The sequence below is a fragment of the Dendrobates tinctorius genome, unplaced genomic scaffold (genome assembly GCF_039654945.1).
Source record: "Dendrobates tinctorius isolate UK_male_01 unplaced genomic scaffold, ASM3965494v1 ptg000087l, whole genome shotgun sequence".
In the NCBI taxonomy this organism is placed as follows: Eukaryota; Metazoa; Chordata; class Amphibia; order Anura; family Dendrobatidae; genus Dendrobates; species Dendrobates tinctorius.
Genome location: NW_027361755.1, coordinates 10,441,756 through 10,461,949, shown reverse-complemented (window position 1 = coordinate 10,461,949; position 20,194 = coordinate 10,441,756). Strand labels below are relative to the sequence as shown.

Genomic DNA, 20,194 nt, shown 5'->3' with positions numbered 1-20,194 from the left:
GGCACTATATTTTGAAGTTTAAACCTGGGCACTTTAGTACTGGGATGCTGTATCTCCTTCCAAGAATGTTACCCCATAATAAGGATTGTCGATTTTTTTTTTTCTTTTATGTTGTTATTCGATATATGTTATTCTATGCCTATTTGTGGGTTCTCTAGTTTTTACATTTTTTTTCCGTACCTGTACAAGGTTGTTTATTCCCCACTCCCTTCCCTCCCTTCCTACCTTCCTTTCCCTACCCTGTTTATTTCTAAAAAACCAATAAAATTATTTGAAAACACAAAGATATCTATAGATCATGCCTACTGAATGGGGCTAGGTGAATATATTTTATTTTTTATTTTATTACTCAATACAGTGGCTATCATACTGCATTTGAGGGGCTACGGAGGTATCATAATGTTTGGGATACTATGGATGCCATCGTGCTATGGGGAATAGTTTAGGGCATAATAATATTGTGTGGGGGACATCATACTCTTTGAGGTTTAGTGTCCATTTTGCTGAGTGGGGGCATTATACTGTTGGTTGATCATACTGAGTGGAGGGCTTTGGGTACATTATACTGTATTAAGTGCACTGTTGGAGCATCATACTTTGGGGGGTCATTGTGCAGTCACCTTGTGCATGTGGGAAGTACTATGTACGAATGCACTGTGGAGGCCAATAAAAGGGGTATGGTAGTGAATGAGAACACCATGGGGCTTCAATAAGGGGAAAATTAGTGTGTAAGTCCCAAAATTCATAACCCACTCCTTGTCTTTAAAAGTTGGGAGGTATACCCTTCTTTGACTGTGCCTAAGCACCATGACCCATCTACTCTGTTAAATATCTTTTTAGGAGGTACCAAATTAGGACTTTTGCTATAGTGCCACATGATGTCTATGTAGTTCCCTGCACAGTGTCAGACTCAGACTCTAGTGCTAAGGGCTTACCAGTAACAATGACTCTAGGGGACCCACTGTTCATTTACATGCAAAAGTACATTAAACTTATAATGTACAGACCTTATAACTGCTATCAGACTGCAGAAAGTGAAAGTGTCATAGTGGGACTAAGTGAAAAGTCTTTAAAAAAAAGTGAAAAAAGCTAAAAAAAAAAATAATATATACTGTGTATACATATATAGCAAAAAAATGGGAAACAGCACATGAAATAAAAAAAAGTGAACTTTAATGCCCAATGGCGTGGCAACGTTTCGGATGTGAAATTCTTTTTCAAGCCTTGTTTTTTGCTACTTATGCTGCCATGCCAATTGAACACTGGTTGGGGAAGCATGCACTTCAATAAGGTATTGCTTTGGTTTTTTCTTGATATATATATATATATATATATATATATATATATATATATTGTACCCATAAATTATTCCGAAAAAAAAGGTGAACAATAAAAGTACACATATTTGGTATCACAGTGTCTGGAGCGACCCGACTTATAAAACTGTCCCACTACTTAACCCCTTTAGTGAACACCATAAAAATAAAAAACAAGGCAAAAAACAATGCTTTATCATCTACTGCCAAACAAAAAGAATAAAACGCAATGAAAAAGACTAATGTAATGTAAATAAAAATGGTATAAATGAAGATGCCATCTTGTCCCGCAAAAAACAAGCTGCCATACAGCTCCATACAACTTTGGAAGTGCATTGAGCTGTAGGTTGGATTGTTGCTGAAGGGAAAAAAATCTCTTTAACTCTTCTTCTTTGCGAGTGTGAACAAGCGGAGTGTGACCGGAGCGTACATGCGAGCAAAACTAATTGTGTGATTTGTGATTCAGTGACTTTGGATTCAGGGAGTTTACAAGGGAGGTATTACTGAATTGCTGTTTGTATTTATTAATACTTTGCATATTTTTTGCTTAACTTTTATGTCTGGTGCAATCGCCATTAGGAAATGAGCTCCAATTATTGACAATGCCATCCAGTGTACATCTTGCCACATGTATGCAATCCTTGAACAAAATGATAATCACCCATCTTTTTATAGTAGGAAATATGCTTTGTGTGCTAAGGCATCATACTCAAAAAAGCAGCGAGGGGTTGCCATACTGATCAATAAATGCATTAACTAAGACATCTTAGAGGTGCTGGAGGACCCAATGGGGAGGTTTCTCATTGTTAAAATTACAATAGAAGGAACGATCTTTAGTCTGGTTAACATATATACCCCTAATACCCCGGACTCACAATTTGAAGCAAAAATATTGGAGAGTGTGGCAGGCTGGGACTCATCTCAGATTATTGTGAGTGGTGACTTCACCGAGGCTCACGACGCTTCTATGGACAGGTCCAACGCTCAAACACAACAAACAACACAGGCTAGCTGTATACAGTCACTGATGGACAATTTAGGTCTGTTTGACATTTGGAGAGTATAGCACCTATTAGAGCAAGATTTTTTTCACTACTCCCATGTGCATGACTCACACGCTAGGATAGATTACTGGCTATTACACTAAACCTAAACATTATTATCATCAGTTCTGCAGTCAGATATACTGAATATCCACATATCAGACCATGCTCCCATAACATTTACATCTAGTCTAATAAACCTGATATACTGTAAGAGAAGGTGGGGTTTCCCTCGTGTCTCTATCAGTCAGATGACTTCAAAAAATACCTTCAGCTCTCCTGGGACCCCTACAAGAATGACAATCGGGATCATTGTGATGAGGCAGATTTATTTTGGGCAGCCTCTAAGGCTGTTTTAAGGGGTCAAATTATTTCCTACATCAGCCACAAAAAGAAAAGATTATTAGAACGAACGTTTGTAGCACAGAAAACACTAACTCAAGCATACAAAGTATTTAAATCCAACATTACATCACTAAGGCTAGTTTCACACTTGCTTTTTTTTGCAGCGCGTTTTTCCCGCAAAAAAACGCATTGAAAAAACGCATACATAAGCATACAACTGCTGCGTTTTTTTCAAGCATTTTTATGAGCATGCATGAAAAAAACGCAGCGTTTTTATGCGTTTGTATGCGTTTTTGGTGCGTTTTTACCGCGTTTGCGTTTTTTTCCAACATTTTTAGGTGGCCCCTCACACTACCCAAACCATGACTTTACTAACCCTAACCCTGACCCTAACCCTAACCCTAACCCTGACCCTAACCCTAACCCTAACCCTGACCCTAACCCTTAACCAAATCATACTTAACCCTAACCCAAACCCTAAACCCTAACTAACCCTAACCCTAACCCTGACCCTAACCCTAACCCTAACCCTGACCCTAACCCTAACCCTAACCCTGACCCTAACCCTTAACAAAGCCATACTTAACCCTAACCCTGACCCTAACCCTAACCCTAACCCTAACCCTGACCCTAACCCTAACCCTAACCCTAACCCTGACCCTAACCCTTAACAAAACCATACTTAACCCTAATCCTGACCCTAACCCTGACCCTAATCCTTAACAAAACCATACTTAACCCTAACCCTAACCCTAACCCTAACCCTGACCCTAACCCTAACCCTAACCCTAACCCTGACCCTAACCCTTAACAAAACCATACTTAACCCTAATCCTGACCCTAACCCTAACCCTAACCCTAACCCTGACCCTTAACAAAACCATACTTAACCCTAATCCTGACCCTAACCCTGACCCTAATCCTTAACAAAACCATACTTAACCCTAACCCTGACCCTAACCCTAACCCTAACCCTAACCCTGACCCTAACCCTAACCCTAACCCTGACCCTAACCCTTAACAAAACCATACTTAACCCTAATCCTGACCCTAACCCTGACCCTAATCCTTAACAAAACCATACTTAACCCTAACCCTGACCCTAACCCTAACCCTGACCCTAACCCTAACCCTAACCCTGACCATAACCCTAACCCTAACCCTAACCCTGACCCTAACCCTTTACAAAACCATACTTAACCCTAATCCTGACCCTAACCCTGACCCTAATCCTTAACAAAACCATACTTAACCCTAACCCTGACCCTAACCCTAACCCTGACCCTAACCCTAACCCTAACCCTGACCCTAACCCTAACCCTAACCCTAACCCTGACCCTAACCCTTAACAAAACCATACTTAACCCTAATCCTGACCCTAACCCTGACCCTAACCCTTAACAAAACCATACTTAACTCTAACCCTGACCCTAACCCTAACCCTGACCCCAACCCTAACCCTAACCCTGACCCTAACCCTAACCCTAACCCTAACCCTGACCCTAACCCTTAACAAAACCATACTTAACCCTAATCCTGACCCTAACCCTGACCCTAACCCTTAACCAAACCATACTTAACCCTAACCCTGACCCAAACCCCAACCCTAACCCTGACCCTGACCCTAACCCTAACCCTAAACCCCCTTAACTAACCCTAACTCTAACCCAAACCCCTAAATTACATGGTTAAAAAAAAAAATGCATATGCAAAAAAACGCATACATGAGCATGCCAGTGCGCACATATGCGCATCCATAGGCTATAATGGCCATTTTTAGCGCAAAACGTGCGCATATGTGCGCATGCGCTTTTTTGCAGGGCCAAAAAATGCAACATGCTGCTTCTGGAAAATACCAACGCACACCCCAAAAAAACGCAGCGCATGAAAATCACATACATGCGCTTACCAGCGCGCAGGTATGCGCACCCATGTTAAATATAGGGGAAAAAACGCATGCGCAGGTATGCGTTTTTTTCCAGCGCTAAAAAACGCAAATGTGAAACCAGCCTAACAAAACAGAATTTTCTAGAGGCCAAGAGGAAGCAGATGCTTTGGCGCACGATTTAGCCCTATATAATTTAGATTACCAAAAGCATAAATATTTTAAGTGTGATAACAAACCAGGGAAGGTACTCGCCTCCCTCACGAGGCCATACAGAACGGCTACGAGAATACACAAAATACAACAACAACATAATGACCCTATTCTAATCAAAAATGAGGAGATAGTGAATGAGTTCAGAACTTTCTTTGGGGACCTATATAATTCAGAACCAGGGGGTGGGGGTGGGCGCACAAAATTTCTTCAAATAATGCGGCACCAAATCTCACTGAAGATCAAAATTTTGGGAGCTTCTGTGGCACCTCATCTTTGTGAAGTATACAATAATATAGTGGGGAAAGGTTTTCTCCATGATAGATTTAATGAGGCTGTTATCATTGTTCTTCCCAAACCTGGAAAAATCACATGCAGGTTGAAGGGTATAGACCAATTTCATTACTTAACTCTGACTTCAAGATATTTAGTAAGATTTTGGCTGACAGACTCGAGAAAATAATTCCACAATTGATTACACCCAAACAAACAGGATTTGTTCACGGTAAATCTATCACATATAACATTTGAAAGGCATTGGGAGCCATATATTTCAGTAGAGCACATAAATGTAAGCGAACCATTGTGGTCAGCCTGGATGGCGATAAGGCATTCGATTGGGTGGCCTGGGACTATCTGCATGACATACTGGAGGCATTCAGAGGGTTTGGCCCATGGTTTTGTGATACCATTAAAGCGATTTACAGAGATCCGGTGTCCAGGATGTCCATAAATAACACTCTGTCGAAGCCCTTCAGTGGGGTACACACTAGGGTTGCCCGCTGTCTCCTCTGTTGTTTAATGTGGCGCTAAACCCACTGCTGAGGACCCTCTTGAATCTGTCGGAGTTTGATGGCATAGGGGTTGGAAATACCTCAGTCAAAATTTCAGCTTTTGCTGATGACATACTTTTGTTCATCGCCAATCCACCCCAAGCAGTTCCAGTTATTATGGAGGTCCTGGGGGATTTTGGCAGATGTTTGGGCTTCAAAGTTAATTACAATAAATCTGAGGCCTTGGCACTTTTCAGATCTGGTAGGTTGTCTGACCTTTTGTTTCCATTTCACTGGAGCCAGGAGTCTATTATATACTTTGGTATTCAGCTCCCTGCTTACCCATCAATTTTATATAGGATTAATTATAGACCACTAATTTCTTCAATAACAAGTCTCTTAAACTCTTGGAAGCATTTTACACTATTCTTCTCAGGTCGTTGCCACCATAATAACAGAGTCTGTACCACAGGACTGGCGTATAGCAAATGTGGTGCCAATATTCAAAAAGGGGACAAAAAATGAACTTGGAAATTATAGGCCAGTAAGTTTAACCTCAACTGTGGGTAAAATCCTGGAGGGTTTTCTAAGAGATACTATACTGGAGTATCTGGAGAAGAAGAACCTTATGACCCAATATCAACATGGGTTTATAAGGGACCGTTCCTGTCAGACTAATCTGATAAGCTTTTATGAAGAGGTAAGTTCTGGACTGGACCAAGGGAATGCAGTGGACGTGGTGTACATGGACTTTTCAAAAGCTTTTGATACGGTGCTACACAAAATGGTGATACATAAAATGAGAACAATGGGGATAGGGGAAAATATGTGTAGGTGGGTTAAGAGCTGGCTCAGGGATAGGAAACAAAGGGTGGTTATTAATGGAGCACACTCAGACTGGGTCACGGTTAGCAGTGGGGTACCACAGGGGTCAGTTTTGGGCCCGCTTCTTTTTAACATATTTATTAATGACCTTGTAGGGGGCATAGAGAGTAGAATTTCAATATTTGCAGATGATACTAAACTCTGCAGGGTAATCAATACAGAGGAGGACAATTTTATATTACAGGAGGATTTATGTAAACTAGAAGCTTGGGCTGATAAATGGCAAATGAGCTTTAATGGGGATAAATGTAAGGTCATGCACTTGGGTAGAACGAACAAGATGTATAATTATTTGCTTAATTGTAAAACACTGGGCAAAACAGTCACTGAAAAAGACCTGGTTGTATGGGTGGACGACAAACTCACATTTAGCGGCCAGTGTCAAGCAGCTGCTGCAAAGGCAAATAAAATAATGGGATGTATTAAAAGAGGCATAGATGCTCATGAGGAGAATATAATTTTACCTCTATATAAGTCACTAGTGCGACCACACTTAGAATACTGTGTACAGTTCTGGTCTCCGGTGTATAAGAAAGACATAGCTGAACTGGAGCGAGTGCAGAGAAGAGCGACCAAGGTTATCAGGGAACTATGGGGTCTGCAATACCAAGACAGGTTATTACACTTGGGGTTATTTAGTTTGGAGAATCGAAGGCTTAGGGGTGATTTTATTACAATGTATAAATATATGCGGGGACAATACCAAGACCTTTCTAATGATCTTTTTACTCTTAGGCCTGTGACGGGGACAAGGGGGCATCCTCTACGTCTGGAGGAAAGAAGGTTTAAGCATACTAACAGACGCGGATTCTTTACTGTAAGAGCAGTGAGACTATGGAACTCTCTGCCATATGATGTTGTAATGAGTGATTCCCTACTAAAATTTATAAAAGTATAATATTACAGGGTATATACACTAGTTTCCTTAATATTGCGTTGATCCAGGGAGCTAGTCTGATTGCCGTATGTGGAGTCGGGAAGGAATTTTTTTCCCCAATGTGAAGCTTACTGTTTGCCACATGGGTTTTTTTTGCCTTCCTCTGGATCAACATGTTAGGGCAAGTTAGGATAGGATATGGGTTGAACTAGATGGACTTAAAGTCTCCCTTCAACCTTAATAACTATGTTACTATGTTACTATGTTATCAAAATGGTAGCTTTCCCTAAACTAATGTACCCTTTTCAAACGGTTTCAATTCTATTATCTAAAGCAGACCTCAAACTGTTAAATAAGGCTTTCTGGAAATTTATATGGGGGGAATCGGGTAGTACTCGTATAGGGTTATCAAAGCTACAGGCAATGAGGGTGGAGGGGTTAATCAATTTTCCAGATATAGGCAAATATAACTTGGCAGCTAATTTTCGGTACACTATAGACCGGATACGGGGAGTCTCTCATTTTACTAATGTAGGCTTAGACCAACAATTATGTCCACATATCTCGTTGCCCGCCTTATTGCATCTGAGCAATGAGGAAATTCCAGGTGTCGTTAAGGAACACCCAACATTATGGCAGACAGTGGTGACGTGGAGGCGATGTAGGATGGTTTGCAAATTAAATACTAGACTATCCCCATTTCAACCTTTTTTAGGTAACCCTGGTTTCTTAAAGGGCTCTCCACCTTCATCTTATAGAGTTCTCGCAGATCAGGGATGCATTCTGGCAATAGACTTAATGGACCTTAGATTCTCCATGCTCACCTTTGATTCAGCATCACAACGCTTTCCGCGGTTTAATAACAACCCTTTTCTATTTCTCCAGGCACGAAGATTGGTCAAAAAATGTGTCTCTGATGGAGGAGGGGGTAATGGGGGAAATGGCATGGATAGATTTCTCAGTAATGCTAGATTACAAGGGCAAGCCTCAAGTAGTATATACTCGCTGCTTCGCAAAAGTTGGTCATGGGAGGGGAGAAACATGGGACCAACGAGATGGTTAAAGGATATACCGGTCTCAGAGGTGGGCGACTTCCTGGAGGCCACGATAGCACAAAGGAAGATCCTAACGTACAGCAGCTATACTGATATGGCTCTATTGATCCTACATAGGGCATACATCACCCCTTACATCTAATCTAGGATGTCTCCCTCAACATCTTATTCATGCTCTAAATGAAAAGCACGAAACACATACATATACCACCATCTGTGGAGTTGTACAAAAATACAGGGGCTCTGGAGAACAATACATGAGAGACTGCAGGAGATGTGTGGGATCTCATTCCCGCTCACCCCACAATGGGCTGTCTTTAATATACTGGAGGAGGCTCAGGGTAAACTACCCAAACATATTAAAGCCACTTTAACTATTTGGGCCTCAACCACCAGGAAAAGCATATTGCATCATTGGTTGAGTCCGACGGTGCCACCACAATCCCTTATTCACACTAAGGCTGTTTCTTCTCAAAATGGACTGGCTGGATGCATTAACCAGTAAGGAGAGAATGACGGGAAAGTTTTTGAAAACATGGTCTCTATTTATTCCATCTCTTTCTTTGGGTATTAAAAATAAGTTACGTGCTCAATTTGAGAATACTCAATGGTACCTATTACAGCGAATAAGTGGACATACATCGATTCTGTAACATAATTTCATAACTGGTGCACGCAGAGTGGGGTGGGGAGGTAGTGGGAGGGGGGGTAAACAGTATTTAGGGAAATTTTAATGTTAGTTTTTGTATTGTCTCTAAAGTGTTAAGGATGATAGATGTTTTATTAATGCATACGCTTTGGACATGTCTCAAAACAGGAATGCAGGTTCCCTGGTGTAGGTTACAAGTTTTTAATGGACGGTGTATGCTTTACTATACTTGCAGTTTAGTCAGGATCCTGAAAGATATATGTTTATAAAAATTGTGGTCTTTTCCTTTTTGCCTTTTGCTAGATCTTATCTCAAGATAAAAAATATATGACTCGGCCCAGAGGCCGTGGGGTACTCGGTGCCGGGCCCGTTGATTACAATGGGAGATGTCACAGTGGCAGTGACCTGGTCCATGGCCTCAGGCGGTCAATGTAAAAGGGGTAGAGTGATGGGGATAAAGTTGTTGAGATGATTCGTGACGCCACCTGTGGTTTCTGGTCAGTTTGACCAGTGCTGCAGGGTTGCTTCTCTGGGACAGATGGTGTGGTGCAGCAAAGATGTTGAAGCTCCCCACAGGTGGAGCTGTATTCCCAGGGCAGTGTAAATGAGGTTGGCAAGTGGGGAAATGATGTAAAGAAGTAGATGTAGCAGAGTCTGGTGTAAGGCGCAAGAATAAGTGGAGGACACAAGGGCATGTAGTTCCAAGGCTTTACTCACAGTCTGGTGCACACAGATGCCCGCTTCGGTGCTGTGTCTTCCAGGTCAGAGGCTCAGCCAACTCCCAGGCAAGGTAAAGTACACCTTTCCAGCACGCCTCAACATGTGCCTTCTCTGAACGTCTCCACACTAGCGCCTAATCTGAAATACTTGTAGTTGCGTATTAAACTCAAGTTCCTCCTTCTTGATGTTACTTAGAACTCTACTTGTACGGCAGACAGCTGTAGCCTGCTTCGGGGACTCCTTGCGATCATGTCCCGGCTCACCCACGTTGCTGTTGTGCCCTCAAGTCTTAGATGGGAATAAAGTGGTGACGACTTCTATTCCTCTGGTGTCTGCTGCAGGAACATCAGTATCCATACAAACTCGGGGACCGGACCCCGGCCATGCACTTCAAACTTGAGGAAGGTCTCTGCTCTGACCCTAGTCCTTAGTTCTTTTCTCCTTACGTTCCGTACTAAACTATCTTCCTTCTGAAGAATCAGGCTTTCTATGGCTCTTTCCTGTGCCTGCAGCTCCAGGTCACAGGAGTCTGCTGCAGCACTTCCTTCACTCCATCCCTCTCAGGGGATCTTCTCTCATAGAGTGACCTTTTCCTAATATTCTCTCGCTCTCTTGTGCAGTCTAAGCTCCACCCACCTCCCAGCACTTTTCGTGTTCCAAGCAGGGAGCCACAAAGGTTGCTCTGCTACACTACTGGTGTGCGTGTGGGATATAAGTGTTGGAGTGTGGTCAGGTGTCTCCACCTTACCTAGATAGTGGGGTACCACACCTCAGTACCAGGTGCAGTACCTCTGTGGCGACTGGACCCTCAGGGGCGCCACATATACAAATCTGGTATTGCTGTAATTGCACTGACCCGAAGAATAAAGTCGCCTAATCCCTTATACCACGTGAGTAAAGGCGTAAAAAATACATAAAACCAATTATTTACCTGCTGCTGATTTTTTCATTCTGCCTCACAAAAACTGCAGTAAGACTTGGCTCACAATTATCCTGCACTCTATGCTAAGCGCTTACACTGGGGTTTCTGTGAAAATCTCCGAAATACGTGCTACAGACAGAACTCATGGTGGAAGATTCCCTATAATAAGGCAGATAGATGCACTGTGAACGCCATAGGACCTGTGATCCTGAAATGTCCATCTTTTTAGGCGTGCATAAAAGTGCCATCATCCACAGTTTTGTGTACCTCTGAAAAAAGGGGAACCACTGAATGGAGTCCAGACTAACTCTGCTGCCTCATTTTAGTGAATCTTTTAGTGTCATGTCACTTAGAGATTAAAAGGAAACCCCGCTGTACACTGGGTATGGAAAGTATTCAGACCCCTTTAAATTTTTCACTCTTTGTTTCATTGCAGCCATTTGGTAAATTCAAAAAAGTTCATTTTTTTTCTCATTAATGTACACTCTGCACCCCATCTTGACAGAAAAAAACAAAAATGTAGACATTTTTACAAATTTATTAAAAAAGAAAAACTGAAATATCACATGGTCATAAGTATTTAGACCTTTGCTGAGTATTGAGTAGAAATACCCTTTTGAGCTAGTTCAGCCCTGAGTCTTCTTGGCAATGATGCAACAAATTTTTCACACCTGGATTTGGGTATCCTCTGCCATTTTTCCTTGTAGATCCTCTCCAGTTTCGTCAGGTTCGATGGTGAATGTTGGTGGACAGCCATTTTCATTTCTCTCCAGAGATGCTCTATTGGGTTTAGGTCAGGGCTCTGGCTGGGCCAGGCAAGAATGGTCACAGAATTGTTGCAAAGCCACTCCTTTGTTATTTTAGCTGTGTGCTTAGGGTCTTTGTCTTGTTGGAAGGTGAACCTTCGGCCAAGTCTAAAGTCCAGAGCACTCTGGAAGAGGTTTTCATCCAGGATATCTCTGTACTTGGCCGCATTTATGTTGTTTCCTTCAATGGCAACCAGTCATCCTGTCCCTGCACCTGAAAAACACCCCATAGCATGATGCTGCCACCACCATTTTTTCATTGGGATTGTATTGGACAGGTGATGAGCAGTTCCTGGTTTTCTCCACACATACCACTTAGAATTATCATCAAAAAGGTCTATTTTTATCTCATCAGACCAGAGAATCATATTTATCTTAGTCTGGGAGTCCTTCATGTGTTTTGTAGCAAACTCTATGTGGGCTTTCATATGTCTTGCACTGAGGAGAGGCTTCCGTATGGCCACTCTGCCATAAAAGCCCGACTGGTGGAAGGCTGCAGTGATAGTTGACTTTTTGAAACTTTCTCCCATCTCCATATTGAATCTGTGGAGCTCAGCCACAGTGATCTTGGAGTTCTCCTTTACCTCTCTCACCAAGGCTCTTCTCCCATGATTGCTCAGTTTGGCTGGATGGCCAGGTCAAGGAAGACTTCTGGTGGTCCCAAACTTCTTCCTTTTAAAGATTATGGAGGCCACTGTGCTCTTGGGAACTTTGAGTACTGTAGAAATTCTTTTGTAACCTTGGAGCGATCTATGCCTTGCCACAATTCTGTCTCTGAGCTCCTTGGCCAGTTCCTTTGACCCCATGATTATCATTTGGTCTGACATGCAATGTGAGGTCTTATATAGATAGGTGTGTGCCTTCCAAATCAAGTCCTATCAGTCTAATTAAACACAGCTGGACTCTAATGAAGGAGTAGAATAATCTCAAGGAGGATCACAAGGAAATGGACATCATGTGACTTAAATATGAGTGTCTGAGCAAAGGGTCTGAATGCTTATGACAATGTGATATTTCATTTTTCTTTTTTAACAAATTTGTAAAAATTTCTACATTTCTGTTTTTTCTTCAAGATGAAAAAAATGAACTTTTTTGAATTTACCAAATGACTGCAATGAAACAAAGAGTGAAAAATGTAAAGGGGTCTGAATACTTTGTGTACCCACTGTAAGTGCTCAGCGTAGAGCGCCGGATAAATATGATCGCAAACATTATTATTATTATTTATTTATTTATATAGCACCATTGATTCCATAGTGCTGTACATGAGAAGGGGTTACATACAAATTACAGATATCACTTACAGTAAACAAACTAACAATGACAGACTGATACAGCGGGGGGAGAGGACCCTGCTCTTTCGGGCTTACATGCTACAGGATGGTGGGGAAGGAAACAGTAGGTTTATGGGTTGCAGCAGTTCCGGTGTTGGTTGAGGTGATATCACCGGTAGTGGTGAGAGAGAAGGAGGTAGCGGGGTCATTGCAGGCTGTTGGCTTTCTTGAAGAGGTGGGTCTTCAGCTTCCGTCTGAAGGATCCAAATGTGGTTGAACATTATGTAAAATGTTCCCACTAAAAGCTTGAACTAAATGCACAAAAATACTTCCATGTTACTGTTAGCACAAAGGCTCTGGAAAAGCATAATATAATGACCCTCACCCCCCAAAATGAAATTCAGCGAGTTCTGTGCTCCCAAATCCAATGCCCCCTCCCTTCTGAGCCTCACAGTGTGCCTAAACCTCAGTTAGCAGCCACATGTTTGGAATTTCTGTAGCGATGAGAGCCCACCTAATTTACAGGTGCATGAGCTGGTGACAGTGTACGTGCACAACAACGTATTGGTTGCTACAATGAATTGGTCGTTGAAACGTACTGGAAATTACAACTGCAGTTTCCAATTTTTACTCAGCAACATCCACTGCTGCTTGTTTCTGGAAATCTCCCATGTAGTCAAAATTGTCACTACACCTGTATATAAATTCTCAAAGGGGTAAAATTTCCAAAATGGGGTCACTTGAGGGGAGATTCTGCTCTTCTAGCACTTAGGAGCACTGAATATGGAGTGCGCAAACTATTACAGAAAATTATGCACTCCAGTATGTCTCATGTATAACATATGTACTGCTTAGCCATATGGTGAGACTAGGGCACAGCAGATGGCTATTTGCAAATAGAGCTCCGTCCCTCCCAAGTCTCCCTGTGTGGCTAAGCAGTACTGCACAATCATATATGGGGTATGTTTACATTCAGCAGAAATTGTAGAACAAATTTTGGTGCCATCTTTACCTATTTCCCAGTGTGAAAATGTAAAATCTAGGGATAAAACAAAACTTTGGTCGCAAAAATTATTTTTTTCTTTATTGCCCAATGGTATAGAATTCTGTGACCCACCTGTGGTGTCAATATACAACCCTATGTGAATTCATTGATAGGTGTAGTTTGTAAAATGGGGTCTCTTATAGAGGGTTCTGCTGTTCTGGCACCTCAGGGGCTCTGCCAATGTGACTTGGCACGTTCAAAACATTCCATCAAAATCTGAATGCCAATATGGCACTTCTTCCCTTCTGAGCTTTGCACTGTACCTCAAAAGGAGTTTTTGACCATATATGGGGTATTGATATACTCAGGAGAAATTGCACAACAAATTTTGGGTTCCATTTTCTCCTGACATCCTTGTGAAAATTAAAAATATTAGGCTAAAAAAATATTTTTGAGGGAAAAATTTGATTTTTTTTATTTCACGGCTCTACGTTGTAAACTTCTGTGAAGTAGGTGGGGGTTCAAGGTGTTCACCACACATCTAGATACATGGCCACACAAGACTGATTTATATAATAAATAAAAACACAACAGACTATAATAATTATTGGATGAAAAATCGCCGTGAGTTTTATTTTGAGTTATTCAATTTTACTGAAATCCAAAACTCAATAATTATCCATAAATAAACCATTATACCATAACCAAGACCAATCCACCCATAAAATGTGCGATTTTCCCACAAATAATAACATCACGACAATAAAGGAGACAAGAAAAGGGGAGAGTGGGTGGGGGATCTTCTTTTCTTGTCAGGAACCACTACTGAGGAGAAACCGTTAAAACAGGGCTTTTCTAGAAAAATAAGCAGCCCCCCACAACAAATGGGCCAATAGGAGGCCGATAAAAAAGTGCCAAAATAGCTGGCCACAGCTGGTTCAAACCGGTTCTCTCAGGGCCAGCAAAGCCCAGTTGATGTCCAAGTGACCTTTTTATAGTGTAAAACATAGCGGCCTATGTAGCCATGCAACCCCCCTATATTCCCTTATTTTATGTGGGGGGGATGTCATTCCTTGAGGGGTCTATTTTACAAAATGGTGTCACTTGTGGTTTTTTTTCACTGTTTAGGCACATCAGGGGCTCTCAAAATGTGACATGGCATCTGGTAATTATTCCAGCAAATTTTGCATTCAAAAAGTCAAATGGTGCTCCTTCCCTTCCAAGCCATATTGTGTGCCCAAACACTAGTTTCCCCCCACATATGGGGTTTCGGCGTACTCAGGAGAAATTGCACAACAAATTTTGGGGTCCATTTTTCCTGCTACCCTTGGAAAAATAAAAAAAATGTGTCTACAATAAAAAATTTTATAACAAAAGTTAAAAGTTCATTTTTTTCTTCCACATTCCAAAAATTCCTATGAAGCACCTGAAGGGTTAAACTTTTTGAATGTGGCTTTTGAGAACCTTGAGGGTTGCAGTTTTTAGAATGGTGTCACTTTTGTCATATAGGCACCTCAAAGTCACTTCAAATGTGAGGTGGTCCCTAAAAAAATGGTTTTGTCAATTTTGTTGGAAAAATGAGAAATCGCTGAACTTTTAACTTTTCTAACTTCCTAACAAAAAATTATGCTTAAAAAATTGTGCTGATGTAAAGTAGACATGTGAGAAATGTCATTTATTAACTACTTTGTGTGATATAACTCTGATTTAAGGGCATAAAAAATAAAGTTTGAAAACTTCAACATTTTCCAAATTTTTGCGAAATTTCCATTCTTTCCCACAAATAAACGCAAGTTATATCAAAGAAATTTACCACTATCATGAAGTACAATATGTCACAAAAAAAATTTGAATCTGAGAATCAGTGGGATCCGTTAAAGCATTCCAGAGTTATTACCTCATAAAGTCAGAATTGTAAAAATTGGCCTGGTCATTAACATGCAAGCAGCCTTCTGGGGTTAAGGGTGTGACAAAGTCGCTGACATGGTGCTGGAGGGGAGATATGTTTTGTGAGGCAGTGAACTGGTGGTTTCTACATGCCTGGGGACAATCCTGAAGCCCGGGTCGAGGGTGTCACAATGGCAGAGACACTCCAAAATCGGAATTTTAAGACCAAAGATCTTAGAAAAATAAAACTTGACCAGGGAATTCAAATTGAGAGCAGAGGAAGACTGCAGTTTTAAGCTGAGTTCACACGTGGCGCTTTTTTGTGGCGGTTTTAACCGCGCGATTTTGCCGCAAAAACGCAAAAAATAAGCATCCCATGCATTCCTATAGGATTCCACAATATTGTGCTAATGCTGCGGTTTTTACCGCGGCGGAATCGTTTTTTGCGCGTTTTTTTCCGCAGTGGTTTCAAACCGCATGGAAGAAGCCAAAATCGCGGAAAAATCCACAAAATTAATGAGCATGCTGCGGTTTTTACCGCGATGCGTTTTTCTCGCTGTAAAAAGCGCATCAATGTGCACAAAAAGTGCAAAATGCATAGAAATGACTGGGAAGCTTATTTTTAGCTGTTTTATAGTGAAAACCGCGGTAAAAACCGCTAAAAAAACGCTGTGTGAACACAGCCTAAAAAATAGAATTTAAAATAAAAAAAATTGTTATTCTCACCTTCCGACGTCCCGCGCAGCCTTCCCTCCTCTCTCCACGCTCCCGCTCCCAGTAAGCCTTTGCGAGCGATGACGTCTGTTCTCGCGGGATCGCGAAGTCTCGCGGTCATTCGCGCTATGTCATCGCGAATGACCACGAGACATCGCGATCCCGCGAGAACAGACGTCATTGCGGTAATTGTCGCAAAGGATTACTGGGACCGGGAGCGTGGAGAGAGGCGGGAAGGCTGCGCGGGACGTCGGAAGGTGAGAATAACAATTTTTTTTTTTAATTATTATTTTTTACATTCTATCTTTTACTATTGAGGCCGCATAGGTGGCCTCAATAGTAAAAAGTTGGTCACACTCATCAAACACTATGTTTGACGAGTTTGACAAACCTGTCAATCAGTTCTCCAAGCGATGCTTCAGATCGCTTGGAAAACGCTAGCAATTCTGCAAGCTAATTATGCTTGCAAATGCTAGGTTTTCCACAGGAAAATCGTGAGAATTTAAAATGCGATTTTCCGGTGGAATGGAATTCTGGAATTCTCTAGGTAATTTCCACGAGAGTTCCGCTACGTGTGAACCCAGCCTTAGGCTGTGTGCACACGCTGCGGATTTTGCTGCGGTTCCGCAGCGGTTTTGGCCGCTGCGGACCCGCAGCAGTTTTTGCTGCGGTGTACAGTAGCATGATTCCCTATGGGAATCAAAAACCGCAATGCAGACGGTGCGGAATTTTCCGCGCGGATTATCTGCGGTTTTCAATCCACAGAAAGAATTGACATGTCAATTTTTTCTGCGGATTCTGCTGCGGTTTGCCATCTCCTCCATTGAGGAGATGAAAAACCGCAGGGAAAAACCGCAGAGCAATCCGCAGGTAAAACCGCAGGTATTTTGACCTGCGGTTTCACCTGCAGATTTTACAAAATCCGCGCGGATGAATCCGCACCTATTCCGCAGCGTGTGCACACAGCCTTATTGTCATGCCTTCAGCATGAAGTTTCATTATTGAGTTTTATCTGCAGTACACAGGCTCCATCTAGTGGCTGAATCTATTTATCGGCACTAGCTTTTTGTCTCATTGCTCTTAGGCCTCTTTCACACATCAGTTTTTCACCGTCAGGCGCGATCCGGCTTTTTTTTGTAAAACCGGATCCGGCGAAATGCAATGCCGGATCCAGTTTTTCCCCATTGACTTGCATTAGCGCCGGATCGCGCCGGATGGCATTGCGTCTCATCCGTTTTTTGCCGGATCCGGCTACTTGTCTCATTCCGGCGTGTGGAAAAAACGGCTACTGTAACGTTTTTTGTCTCCGGCGAAAAAGCCGGAAGCGCCGGATCCGACGCTTCCGGCTTTTTGCCACAATGAAAGTCTATGGGCGCCGGAATGCGCCGGATCCAGAAAAAGACGGATCCAGCCACCGAATCCGTTTTTTTTTTTTTAAGTCTGCGCATGCTCAGATCCAATTGGCCAGCCCCCAGGAAACAGATATAACCTCCTAGACGGATCCGGCAGAAAAACGGATCCGTTCTACAGTTCTCCAAAATTTATGCCGGATCCGTTTTTTCTAAAAATAGCCGGATTGTGCCTGACGGCAAAAAACTGATGTGTGAAAGTAGCCTTATTCATTGCTCTGTAGGTCGTGATTTTTTGGTGATCTGGTTCTCATGGCTCCGCTCACCAAAAAGATCCGGCTCTTTTTGGAATCTAAATGGATCCACACCCTGTTTTTCTTAATTATTTAAATACATAATTTAAAAAGACGTGGGGTCCCACCATTTTTGACAAAAAGCCTTGCTAAAGCAGACAGCTGGAGGCTATTTTTCTTAGGCTGCCATTGATATTGGTCCCTCGAGCCTAAAAATAGTAATTCATTAGATGAGCCAATTCTGGCACTTTGTCCAACTCTTCCCACTTACCCTGTAGCGGTGGCAAGTGGGATTTATATTTGTGAGGTTGATGTCCCCTTTGTATTGTTCGGTAACATCAAGTAAATGGCTTAGTAATGGAGAGGCGTCTATAAGTCACCTATCCATTACTAATCATATAGTTATATTGTAAACAAATATACAACCAGAATAAAGTCCTTAAATTGAAAGAATGACACAGACTCCTTTAATGATTCTAAGTTAAAGGAATCTGTCACCCGGTTTGGCCGATATGAGTTCCGGCCATCGCCTTTCAGGGCTAATATACAACATTTTATAATGCTGTATATCTGCCCCCAACCCGACCTGTAAGGGTCCCGTTACATTTAGCGATGCACCAGCAATCCCGAACCACGACACGACCCAGTCTGGATCGCTGGTGCATCGCTAAATGGTCGCTAGTGAGCTGCCAAACAGGCAGATCTCACCAGCGACGTAGCAGCGGTCGGCGGTCTTTACTTACCTCCCCCCCGCGTCCACGCATCGCTCGTCGGCGCCAGCAGGAAGCGGCCGACGAGAAAAGGTCCAGGATGGTCTCGCACGATCAGCGATAGCCAGTTGGGGAGCTGGTCGGAGGTAAGTATCACACATTGCGATATCGCTAGCAATATCGCTGCTGTGTCACAAAATCGGTGACGCTTTAGCGATATTGCTAGCGATATTGCTATGTGTGGAGCCCCCTTAAGAGAAGAAAAATAACTTTAATTATACTCACCTGTGGGGCAGTCCGGTCCGGTCTGAGGGGAGTCACTCCAGTATGTCCGGTACCTCACATCTTCTGGTGATGCCACCCTCCTGCTTGCTTCATGTGGATGACGTGTCCCTGCATCACTGTTACACCTCTCCGCCATACTCACCCGGCCTCTGCTCCCACGCCGCAGTCGGCCTCCGCTCCCACGCCGCAGCCTCTCTCCACCCGATGACCGCTGCGGCCACCTGAGACGGGCTCGCGACCGATGCCTTCCCTGCATGCGCCTCCTTCCTGCTTCTTAAGCTCCGGCTGTGCCCTGACCCGGAAGCACCTTTGGACCAATGGCTAACCAGACGGGGCCTTATCAGGCCGCTTTCCCCTGAGGGAGGCGCCTGATCGTTGTGTTTCCTGGCACTCTGACCTCGCTTCATCGTGTGCACTCTACTCCTGCAGTTCCGTTCTCAGCTGCTCCCCGCAGCAGCTTCTCAGTACTGCTACCCGTGTTCCTTGTTCTCTTCTGCAGTCCTGCCTCCAGTGCTCCTGCCGTCCAGCTCCAGTCCAGCCTCCAGTGTTCCTGCCGTCCTACTCCAGTCCTGCCTTCAGTGTTCCTGCCGTCCTACTCCAGTCCTGTCTCCAGTGTTCCTACTCCTGTCATTCCTTCTCGTTCCAGTTTTCTGTCTCACTTCATTCCGGCCTCCTAGTTCCAGTCTTGTTCTGTCATTCTTTACTCCAGTCTCAGTCTTACTCTGGTCCATCCCGAGCCGCCCCTCTCGGTACCGGCTACCATGGTACTCGAACCCCTGGGCCTGCTCCTAACGGTCCCTGTATAGGGGTCGGTTCCACCTGGCAGCTCGCCCAGGGTCCCTCGGTGCCACTGTCCAGAGGGTCCACTCCCGGAGTTTCCTGCTCCAGATCACCCACGCTAACAGTATGATCAGGCCATGGACTCCGCCGGTACTACGGCTGCTACCCAGAAAGAGTTGCTATTCCTACTGGAGAATCAGGGGCGCATTATGTCAGTCATGAAGTCGATGGACACCCGTTTGTCGGCCTTACAGGTGGCCGATCCTGGAAATGCCACTCAGCTGGCCAGTCTCCAACAGGAGCTGGGTCAGCAGCAAGATACTCAAGCCCACATTTTGTCCTACATGGCCTCCTTTGATAGTCGCTTGTCGGCCCTCCAGGCTGCCACTGCAGTGCCGACTCCTCCTCCCGCGTCTACTGCTCTCCCG

The 20,194-nt window shown here is 43.3% G+C and overlaps 1 protein-coding gene across 2 annotated transcripts in view; it reads right to left on the bottom strand.

Moving 5' to 3' along the window:
• The window catches only part of KMO (kynurenine 3-monooxygenase), a 509,384-nt gene that overhangs the window by 355,227 nt on the left and 133,963 nt on the right, over positions 1-20,194 (bottom strand). The window lies entirely within an intron of this gene.